Source organism: Carlito syrichta, unplaced genomic scaffold (genome assembly GCF_000164805.1).
Source record: "Carlito syrichta isolate Samal-C Ts95f unplaced genomic scaffold, Tarsius_syrichta-2.0.1 Scaffold302537, whole genome shotgun sequence".
Classification (NCBI taxonomy): Eukaryota; Metazoa; Chordata; class Mammalia; order Primates; family Tarsiidae; genus Carlito; species Carlito syrichta.
The window spans coordinates 289609-299346 of NW_007246633.1; positions in this window are offsets into that span (position 1 = coordinate 289609).

Here is a 9738-nt window from a genome sequence, read left to right on the forward strand (position 1 = left end):
TTTTTTTTTTTTTTTTTTTTTCTTTTTGAGATGGAGTCTCACTGTGTTGCCCAGGCTGGAGTGCAGTGACACACTCACAGTCACTGCAGCCTCAACCTGCTGGGCTCAGGAGATCCTTCTGCCTCAACCTTTCAAGTAGCTGGAACTACAGGCATGCACCACCATGCCCAGCTAATTTTTTGACTGATTGTAGAGACAATCTACAACCTCGTCTCACCAAGTTGCCCAGGCTGGTCTCGAACCCCTGAGCTTAAGCAATCCTCTCGTCTCTGCCTCCTAAAGTGCTGAGATTACAGGTGTGAGCCACCATGCCTGGCCAAAAATGATCTTACATGCAGAAAGCACCAAAGAATTTTTTTTAACCATTAGAATTAATGAATTAATTCAGCAAAGTTGTATGATTCAAAATCAACATACAAATATAAGTTGCATATCTACACACTAACAATGAACACCTCAAAAGGAAATCAAGAAAAATAATTCTATTTACTAAGATAGAAAAACACTTAAAAATAGTAAAACACTTAGGAAGAAACTTGAACCAAGAAGCCAAAAACTTGTACGCTATAAACTACAAAACATCCTGAAAGAAATTTGAAAAGACATAAATAAATGGAAAGGTATGCTGTGTTCATAAGTTGGAAGACTTAATACCATTAAGATGTCAATACTACCCATAGCAGTCCACCGGCTCAATGCAATCTGAATCAAAATCCCAATGATGTTTTTGCAAATATTAGAAAATCCATTCAACATTCACTTGGAATCCTAAGGGATCTTAAATATAAGTCAAAACTATCTTGAAGAAGAGTGAAAAATTAGAAGTCTCACTTACTGATTTCAAAACTTGCTACAAATCTACAGTAATCAAAAGTGTGGTACTTGCTAAAGATAGATATATCAAACAATGGAATAGAATTGAGAGCCCAGGAAAAAAAATCTTTGCATATATGGTCAAATAATTTTTGACAAGGATTTTAAGACCTTTTAACGGGGAGAGGACAGTGTTTATTGACAAATGGTGTTTGGAAACCGGTATCTACAAGCAAAATATGAAGTTGGACCCTTACCTTACACCATATGCAAAAATTAACTCAAAACAGATTAACGATGAAGACATAAGAAATAAAACTGTAAAATTCTTAGAAGAAAAAACACTTGTACATACAAGGGGGAAATCTTCATGGCATTCATGATTTGGTAATGATTTCTTGGATATAACACCAAGAACACAACAAAAGGAAAATAGAGAAATTGGACTGCATCCAAATTAATAGATTTTGTTAAAGGACACTTTCTTTTTGTATTATTATGATTACAAAGATGTGGGGTACAATTTAGGGTTAGGTATAGAAACACTGATTACGCAGGTACCCTTGTTGATGAGGTGTGCCCCTCCCTCCCCTAGCAATTTCCTTCAACTACCAATCCCACCCTCCCTCCCCCGCACAATTTCCCACTACTGCCAATTCCTTTCTTATAGTATTATAATTGTTCAAAGTCAGCTTATGAGTGAGATCATAAGGTACTCTGTTCTTTATTTCTGTGATAGAGCACTCGATATGTTGACTCTGAATCCATCCAAGTTGCCGCAAAGTTCATATGTTTGTCCTTCTTTATTGCTACATAATATTCCTTTGTGTATATGTACCACATTTTTTTTATCCAGTCCAGCTTCAATGAGCAGCACGGTTGGTTCCATGCTTTTACTATTGTGAATAGAGCTGCAACAAATATACCTGTGCAGGTATCTTTTTTGTAGAATGATTTGAGTTCCTCTGGGTATATTCCTAATAGGGGAATTGCTGGGTCATATGGAAGGTCAATTTCTAGTTCTTTCAGAAATCGCCACACTGTCTTCCAAAGAGGTTGCACTAGTTTGCATTCCCACCAGCAGTGTAGAAGCATTCATTAAAGGACGCTTTCAATGAAGTGGAAAGGCAACCCACTGAATAAAAGAAAATATTTGTAAGTCATATGTGATATGGAATTAATATCCAGAATAAGTAATAAATCCCTATAAGCCAACAGCAATAAAAACAAACATCTTGATTAAAAAATGGGCAAAGGACTTGACTAGGCATTTCTCCAAAGAAGACATACAATCAATAAACACATGAAAAGATTTTCAACATCATTAATCATTCAGGAAAATGTAAATCAAAGTCACAATTAGATACCACTACACTCAGTAGGATGGCTATTGTCAAGACAAAAACAAAACAAAACACACACACACACAGCAATTATTGGCCAGAATATGAAGAAATTGGAACCCTTGTATCTTGCTGGTCAGAATGTAAAATAGTCACTCTGAGGAGCAGTATAGCAGTTCTTGAAAGAATTAAAAATAGAATTATCATGTGATCCAACAATTGCAGTTTTGGATATATACCCCCAAAATGGAAAGCAGTAATGAAAACAGATATTTATTTGCTCATGTTCATAGCAGTATTATTCACAGTAGCCAAAAGATGAAAGCTACCCAAGTGTCTCAATGGATGCATGAATAAATAAAATTTGATATATATATACAATAGAATATGACTTAACCTTAAGAAGAAGGACATTTTTCACATGCTACAACATGAATAAATTTTGAAGGCATACTGAGTGAAATAAGCCAATCAAGGACAAATATTGAGCCATTCTACATATTTGAACTACCTAAAGTACTCAAATTCATAGAGACAGAATGTAAAATGGTGGTTATTATGGCTTCAGGGAGAGAGTAATAAATCAGTGTTTGGTACCTTTTCTTGCATCAGCGATGCTCCCCAGAGGTCAGTTCTCTTCTCAGTACCTTGAGTCAATAAAATCAGAATGACTTTGGCACTTAGATCTTTTCAGAATTCTGGATTCCTTACTTTGGATCACGTTGTGACATCTGTTATTAACCTTCACATGGTATTAGTTTAGCCAGGAAGTATTCTTCAGTTTTCTACAGAAAACTTCATACTTTGTCACATTAGCCTGGAGTGCCTATTGCTGACCACACACTTATAAACTACAGGCCACCATTCCTTTCTGTGTCAGACTTAACCAATTTTCAATAACATGCTAAACAGGACATAGTATGAAAGAAGAGCTCATCGGTCTACATCTGAAATCCTCTGCTACATTTCTTTTAAGGAATTCAGAATTAAGGTCTATGTGATTGATTTCTACCTTAAAATATGTCACCATTTTGTATCCTAAAGATTTTCTGAGCTTTAGTTCATCAAACTGTCTTTGTTTCCCTACTGCTAATTGTCAGAACAATTCTCACAAATGCTGATTGGCCCAACCTAGGGTCTGAGATGTGAGAAATAAACTCACCCATCCAAAATCAATGGGTGGACATGGAGGCTTGGAGTACAGCAGTAGCGAAACTTTAATGGTAATCTTGCAAGATCAGGTGTCTGATAGCCCAGTACACCAGGGGCGGCTACAGCAAGCAATTTATTCCCTAGTGTGCAAATCCCTTCCCCAGTTCCTCATAGGCTGAGTACTACAGGGTGTGCAATCTTCCCAGATGTCTCCTGTTCCAATTTTTTTCCCTTTTAAGGTTATTCCTAGTTCCCTTCCCTGATTAAGTCTCAATTTTCTTAAGAATAGCATGTTGTGGCTGGGCTCGGTGGCTCAGCCTGTAATCCCAGCACTTTGGGAGGCCGAGGTGAGTGGACTGCCTGAGCCCACAGGTTCAAGACCAACCCAGGCAACTTGGCAAGACCTTATCTCTACAATAACTCAAAAAAATTAGCCAGACGTAGTAGCAGTAGTGCCCGCCTGTAGTTCTGACTGCTTGGAAGGCTGAGGTGGAAGGATCACCGGAGCCCAGCAGGTCAACGCTGAGGTGACCGTGAGCATGCCACTGCACTCCATCCTGGGCAACAGAGTGAGACTCCAACTCAAAAAAAAAAACAAAAACGAACAGCATGTTGTCTTCTCATTGACCCATTTCCATCTCCTGATTGTTTAAGAGCTGGTGGCTGAAGATTGCTACATCCACCAGACAGGACTTGAAAATGAACCATCAGAATATTTCTCACAAATTCCTTCCTCTATTTCTTCATGAATTTCTGGTTTCATTTTTATTTTAGATATTTTTTAATTGGCTTAACATTTGTTGACTTTCCTCTTTATAATCTACTATAGTTTCCACAAGCATTAGAAAGTTTCGTGGGTATGTCATGGGCATCTGTTTGTTAACTGCAGTTTCTATGAATCTTTGTATTAAGCCCCAGACATAGAGAATAACACAACATTCCACTGCCATTAAGATTTCTGCCACTTTATAAGAGAGGTTAAGACCAAGGCTACCATTCCCTTCCATTTCCAAACCAGCCTTTTAACCAGTTTGTGAATGGATTATCAATACCTACATTTTCTGCTAATTCATTAGCTAGTGTTGTTAGTCCCTGTAAGACTTTGATGATGGTTTCATGAGGGTAGTGTTATTTGGGATGGAAGTACAGTATTTTCCTTCTAACGTGACACAAACTTCTCCTTTCTCTGCCAGGATCATATCTAACATAGTTTGATTTCCCCATGCCATCCAGCTGGTGGTGTCCAGTTGACTAGCTACCCCTTGGATGGTATCCCTGGTGTGGTTAATAAACCTTTGCTGATTGCAATATATATAATTGATCCAATCCACATTCTCATTAATGGTGAACCACCAGAAGAGGGATGATTCAAATCTGGCAGCTACCTGATTTCTGACCTTAAATTTATTGGGGACTCCTCTCAGAACTCCTATTAAATCTATGTACACATTGGAGTTAAAAGAGTCTTCTAGAGCCCTTCAATTTCAGTGATGGGCACTATTACTTTTAGCAGTTTGATGGAATGTCAAAGTGAATAGGATGACCAATTGGACTGGTGTAAAAGTCCCAGTCCAGTTGGACAGCAACAGATTACACAAGTCCCTCTTTCCACAGTACCACCTAACATCTGCTTGTGGGATGTGCAGGTTAGAGTAATTGTGACTCAACTCACCAGTGACATTTAGGATATGGGTACAGATCAACAGGTCTCCTATAGACTTATTGAACTCTTCCCCCTGCCTTGAGAGGCAAGAGGAATAATTTATTGCCGCTATGGAGAAGGAGGATTTTGCCCTCGGGTCTGACCTCCACACGAGCAATGACAAGCTTTTGCAGGTTTCATTTCCCCATGCATCCTTGTCTTGGTATAGAGCCATCATGCAACTCATTCCTGCAGGGTTTGTATCCCATCCAAGAGGAAATGGAATGACCTGAGCCTATGGCCGCCCAGCATTGCAAGCATAGACATTGCTTTTGTTGAGTACATGCACAGAGAATTTAACCCATTCTACCAAGGCATTGACATCATCATATTTTGTCTCAATTTTAAGTGTTTGTCTTAAATCCTTGACTTCAACTATAGTTCCCCTCTTGGGATTATGATTAGGAGGATTGTCATGTCTTCCGGGACTTGGGGTTGATTTAGGTATATTTAATGGGCTATTATCAACTAGTCTAAGGACCAGTTATCCTACGGGGGTCTTTTCCTGTGACATCTGCTTCTGATCCATATACCCGAGATGCCATCCTTGGTTCTTGATCTAGGGCAATTGGGTTGTTAATAGTTAAAAGTAAAGGGTTGCATTCTAAGTTTTGACATACTTCTGGAGGAGTGCCCTTAGAAAGATATATTGCATCTTTTACAGGTTTCCAATTTGGAATGACCCCACCCCAGGTTTACTGTCCATTCTTTCCATTGGGTATTTCACCAGACATCATCCAAGCTGGGGCAGGGACTGGACTTATTGTAACCAGTGCCTGGTTCTGGGCAAAGGTATTTTTCCATTTGTGACAAGTGTTTTTGATGTTTTAAATCCCCACAGGGTAGAATTTGACATACATCAAGTCAAATGGTTTGGGATGTTAGAGTATTTGTTATATTTATTACCAACTTGATTGTGTATCCATGTGTTTCCTGCCAGTTCCCATTACCTTTCACCCCATCCATGATCACATATCCTATCTATGTTAAATACCAAATTTGAACCCAGCCCGATTCTTATGGAAATTTCCTTAGAGTGACCCTTAAGGATTATCCAAGGGACCTAGATACTTCTTTTTGAGTTATTGGTCCCTTAACTTGAGTATATTGAGTTCACTCTTTCTAAGCCAATCACATAGCAGTCTCAGTAGTTAGGAGTACTTGATAGGGACCTTCCCAACTCAGCTGGAGTTTGTATTCCTCTCAGTCCTTTATGAGAACAAAATTGCCAGAGCAGAAGAGATTAACAGCAAACTCAAAAGGTGAGGTCTGGGCAAGAAGTTCTTTTAATCTAAGGGATGATAAAGTGGAAGATATGGACAGTATATAAGTTTTTAGAAATTGGTCCTTAGTTTCTATAGTGGGAAGGTCTGTAATTCTGCCCAAGTATGGGAGTCCATACAGTAATTTATAAGGAGACAAGCCCACATATTTTCATGGGGCTGTCCTGATTCTGAGAAGGGCAATTGGAAGGCACTTCACCCAGGGTAATTTAGTTTCCATTATTAATTTAGTCATAGTTTTTTGAGGGTCTGATTCATTCTTTCTACTTTCCCTAAGGAAGAAGAGTGCCAGGGGGTGTGGTAATCCCATTGAATTTGTAAATTTTCCATTACCCCATTCAATACCTGTGATGTAAAATGACTTTCATTATCTGAGCCTACATTTTCCACTAGTCTGAGTTGAGGAATAATTTGTTCTAAAATTATTTTGATTACAGACCCTGTAGTGGCAGTTGCGAGGCAGAAGGCCTCCACCCAACCTGAAAGATGATTCATTATCACTAATAAGTATCTTCATTTCCTTATTTTTGGCATTTCTGTGAAATCTACCTGGATGTTTGGAAACAGTCTCAGTCCTGGAGGCCTTCCTCCCACAGGTTGCTTTCAAATAACCTTTTTGTTTATCTCTCACAGGTTATACAGCCTTTACATACTTGCTTGGCAATGGTATAGATGCCTATGCATCCATAAGTTTTTAATATGGCATTACACATGGCCTGAAGACCCTAGTGGTTCCCCTTGTATAGCATAATTATTAATTCTCTCATAATAGGCTTGTTAATCATTTCCCTCCCATCCAGGCAGAACCATTATCCATTCCCATTCTAGAAAGCTCCCAATTTGTTTAGTTCCCTGTCTTCCTCTTTAGTGAATTGAGGCTTTAGTATTACTTTGGGGATGCTAGGAATGTGACTTACGAGTTTAACCTCTTTTTCTAGAGCAGCTTGTTTTGCGACTTCACCTGCCAATCTGTTTCCTATGACTTCCAAGGTGCTTCCCTTTTGGTGACCATTCACATGTACTACTGCTATTTTAGTTGAGAGCTGGAGGCTTCTCAGGACCTCTTCGGTTAGCTCCCCATGTACTAATTCCTTTCCCTTGATCTCGATGAGACCCCGTTCTGTCCAAATCTTCCCAAAGTCATGTACTACCCCAAAGGCATATTTGGAGTCAGTATAAATGGCACCCTCCTGTCCTGCAGGGAAATTTAAGGCTTGATTGAAGGCATACGATTCACAGGTTTGTGCAGACCAATTGTTAGACAGTTGACCCTTCTCATATATAGACTTGATTCCCATCAACAACTGCATATTCATTATGCCTCTTTCCCTCTATTATTCAGAAGAACCCATCTATAAATAGTCTTGCCTCATCATGTAACAGGATTTCTTGTAGGTTTGATCTAACTTGGGTTTGATATTCAATTATATCCAAGCAGTTATGATTTATTGTCTTTGGGTTCTCATCACCTTTCCATAGGAAACTAGCTGAGTTCAGACAAGCAACTGTGGTTAAATTAAGTCACCTTTTTTTTTTTTTCTTTTTTTTTTTCTTTTTTGAGTTGGAGTTTCGCTCCGTTGTCCAGACTGGAATGCAGTGGCCGCTCCCGGCCACCGCAGCCTCAACCCACTGGGCTCTGGCGATCCTTCCACTTCAGCCTTCCGAGTAGCTGGAACTACAGGCGTGCGCTACCACGCCCGGGCTGATTTTTGATTTATTGTAGAGATGAGGTCTCGCTGCCCAGGCGGGTCTCAAACCCGCGGGCTCAGGCAATCCACTCGTTTCAGCCTCCCAAAGGCGCGGGATCACAGACTGAGCCACCAGCCCAGCAAGTCACCCTTTTTCTAATTGTGTAGTGTCATATTTTAGGATTTGAGAATCAGTTAGCCATCTCTCTGCTTTTTGGTTGAGTATGATTCTGACCTGGTGAGGCATACTGACTATTAAAGTTCCTCCAGAGGTCAGTTTCCTGCTTTCTTCTACTAACAGGGCAGTGGCTGCTACTTCCTGGACACATTCTGGCCATCCTTGAGAGACAAGGTCAAGGAGTTTAGAAACAAAAGCAACAGGCTGCTTCTCCGCCCCACCCCCTTCCCACCCCGCCCCCCAGGTTTGGGTTAGTACCTCTAGGGCTACTCCTTGAGCCACCATGACAAACAAGCGAAATGGCTTTTCTAGGGATGGGAGAGCCAGGACAGGGGTGTAATGAAAGCCCGCTTTAAATCCTCTATAGCTTGTCTTTCCTCCTGAGACTATTGTAAAGGATCAGGTTTCTTCTCTAACAGTTTTAGATACAAAATTCTTGCTCTTTGGGCATAATGCTTAATCCTGGCAATAGCCAGTTAGTCCTAAAAACTTTCTGAGGTCTCTCTTCATTTTGGGCAGGGCCAGGCTTAATATGCTGACTGTTCTCTCTGAGTTTATTCATCGTTTGCCTTCGCTGATGAGATATCCTAAATATTTATCCTACTTTTCTACAAACTGTAGCTTATTCCTTGAAACTAGCAGCCCTTTTTGTCCTAGAAAGTTGAGGAAACTAATAGTAGCATCCGATACTTCCTGTTTTTCCTGGAGATTAGTACATCATTTACATATGGCAACAGCTGGGTCCCTTCCCTGGGCTGAAATTTCTCCAGGACAGTTTTTAAAATCTGGCCAAAGCGCTTCGGTGAAACCCTGTGGTAGGACTCTCCAGCGGTACTGTTGCTTCCTTCCAATCATAAGATTTTCCCATTCAAAAACAAAGAGGTCTCTTGCTGTCAGGGTCTAAGGGACACGCCCGGAAGGCATACTTTAGGTCTACCACATTGAACCAGGTGTGTTCATAGGAGACTTTGCTAAGGAGGGTGTAGAGGTTGGGGACCACAGGATGTTGGGCCTGAATGATTTGATTAATGGCCCTCAGGTCTTGCAATAGCCGGTAGGTCCCATTAGACTTTTTGACTGGGAAGATAGGGGTGTTATATGTTGACATACAGGGTTTCAGCAATCTGTTTTTAATAAGGCCCTTGATTACTGGTTGTAGGTCCCTCCTACCTTCAGCAGGAATGGGATATTGTCTTTTACAAACTATTTCCCTGTTTTAACTTAATTTTTAATGGAGTAACATTTAACCCTTCCCTATTTCCTTCTTTGGCCCAAACCAGGAGGTTTATTTGGTTTTCTTCCTTCTCCTTGAGGAAGACCATTACCACCTTTATTTGTCCCTCCCCTACTTCTAGTCCCAGGCTAAGTTTTGTTATTAGATCTCAGCCTAGGAGATTTATGCTGGCCTCTGGGACAAATAAAAAAAGTCACCTAATATTCCCAGATTTTAATCTAACTTTCATGTGCTTTAATATCTGGACCTGAAATCCTTCCCCATTTACCCCTGACAAAAGCAATTTTTCTTTAGAGACTTTAATCTCTTAAGGCTGATATGTTAGTGAGGAGCGAACACTCCAGT